Consider the following 2,713-nt stretch of genomic DNA (forward strand, 5'->3'; position numbering starts at 1 on the left):
AAAGGATGATATTCATTTCAAATTATTATAGCTCATTATTTTTTCCCCTGAGTTAAGTCAGCAACATTTATTTTTTTATACTGTTTTCATTTAATTTTGGAATAGGTATCACATTCATACATTTCAAAAACTATTAAAGGGTGTATAGTGAAAAGTCCTGTTTTATCATTCATCCTTTTTGTCTTATTGCAGTGGCTAATATAATATTAACCAATATGGATTTTTGCTGATATCCCTGTTTTCTCCCTGCCTTTGATAAAAAGTGCTTCTAAATTTTGTTATTAAAATGTTGATATTTTCAGTAGGTTTGGTAGACAGTTACTTTATCAGGTTAAGAAAGTTATCTTATATCTTTAGATTGCTAAGAGCTTATCTATCATGATTAAAAATTGAATTTTATCCAATTTTTTTTTATTTTTAATTTTAAGTTACAATTTATGTAGAGTAAAATGCACAGATCGTTAAGTGTATAGTTTAACGCATTTTGATATGCATATGCCCATGTAACTCACACCTCTTCAAGGGACAGAACATTTTCATCATCCTAGAAAGTTTCCTTGTGCTCTTTCCCAGTGAATCCCACCACCTCAGCACCCTGAGACAACCAAACTTTTGATTTCTCACTTTAGATTAAGTTGGTCATTTCTAGAATATCAGAAAAGCTGAATCATAAAATATGTACTCTTTTGATGTTGTTTGCATCAGTTGTTTGTTACATTTCTTTTCTTTTTAGAGTATTCCATTGTATGAAAATAAGCCCGCCATCCCCCCAAAAAACCAGACCCATTGCCATTGAGTCGATGCCAATTCATAGTGATCCTGTAAGACAGACTAGAACTGCCGCATAGGGTTTCCAAGCAGCAGCTGGTAAATTCAAACTGCTGACCTTTTGGTTAGCAGCCAGCCTCCTAACCACTACATCACCAGGGCTTCTGTATGAAAATACCACAATTTATCTATCCATTCTCTTGTTGTGGGCACATTTGGATTGTTGGCAGTTTTGAGTTATATAAATATAGCTGCTATGAACACGTTATGAAAGTCTTTTTTGAACTTATGTTTTTCCCCATCCTTTTTCTTTTAACCTATCCGTGTCTTTATACTTAAAGTGTACTTTTTGTAGCCAGTACAAAATTGGCTTCCTCTTCTATCCATATTTGTAATCTCTACCTTTTAATTGCTCTGTTTAGTACATTTACATTTAAGTAATTATTAATATGATTGGCTTGAAGTATAATATCTTCTATTTGTTCCTTTTGTCCCATATTATTGTTCCTTTTCTTCTCTTTTCTGACTTCTTTTGGATTGAGTACTTTGTTACTATTCCATTTTATCTTCTCTATTGTTTATTAGCTGTAACTCTTTGTTTTACTGTTTTTAATGGTTTCTCTGAGGTTTACAATATGTATCTTTAACTTACTCCAGTATACTCTCAAATAATATTATGTTACTTCAGATAAAATGCCAAGTACACTTCCATTTCCTCCTTATGTCCTTTGTGTTATTGTTGACATACATTTTACTCCTACCTACATTATAAATCCCACAATATTGAAACCCATACTGTTCCTTCCCCTTCTTCAAACATTTTCTCCTTACTTTCTTTCTGCTTCATATGTATTTGAAAAGAAGATATATAGAGTATGTCAGTTATGGTCCTAGCAGAAAGCAGACTTCACCTCAGCTGGTTCCAATGAAGGAACTTTAATAAGGGGACAACTTCAGAGGTGGATAAGGGAACAAACAAGTGATGTTGAGGCACCCAGAGGCTAGCTATAGTGGACAGCCATTTCCACATCAAGAGTGAAAGAGACAAGGAGGAGGAAATGGAATTACTGGAGCCCAGTGAAAACTGGAGCTGTGGAAGAGGGACCAGCAACAGAATCTATAGTTGTGGAGGGATGCAGCTACTATCAGAGACTTAACACAAAAACAGGGAGGAAGAAGGGATAAAATAATATACCAATATACATTTCTTATCCTGCCTTCTGACCTAGTGCCAGTGTTTCTCATTGGCTACTGGAAGCCAGTTGTCAAGGGAGCGTAGAAGATGCAGTCCATCGCAGTCAGCCTCCCAGGGGCCTCATCAGGGCAGAGAGTGTATCTGCAGGGAGCAAACAGAGAATGATAATAACATGAAGATTTTAAGAAGTATCTGTTGCATTACTTGGAAGGAAGTCCAGATGTGTGAAAAGTCTAATTTTTCACTTTACCCTTGATGACTGTCATAGGTAGAAATGGATGAGGATGGAAATGCAGGCATTTCCAATTAGAAAACAAGATTGTTTCCTATTGCATGTTTTGTGTCTCCTAATTTATCACCTCCATAGTGGAAACAACTGCTACTCAGGGATAAAACCAGAAGCAAAATAGTCAGCTCTGACTTAGTGGATCTAACCAGGCTCTGAATTAGTGAACTTGACCAGGCTTAATAAAGGAGCCCTGGTAGTGCAGTGGTTAAGTGCTCAGCTGCTAACCTACAGGTTGGTAGTCTGAACACATTACCTGCTGCATGGGAGAAAGGTGTGGCAGTCAGCTTTCATAAAGATCTGCAGCCCTGGAAACCCTTTGGGGCAATTCTACTCTGTCCTATAGGGTCGCTGTGAGTTGGAATTAACCCCACAGCAACGGTACCAGGCTAAAGCATTGAGCAATGGGCTGTCTCCTGTTTCTAACATGTGCATGAATGCAGTTCCAGGAAATGTCTCAGCTT

Source organism: Trichechus manatus, unplaced genomic scaffold, assembly GCF_000243295.1.
Source record: "Trichechus manatus latirostris isolate Lorelei unplaced genomic scaffold, TriManLat1.0 scaffold00135, whole genome shotgun sequence".
Lineage (NCBI taxonomy): Eukaryota > Metazoa > Chordata > Mammalia > Sirenia > Trichechidae > Trichechus > Trichechus manatus.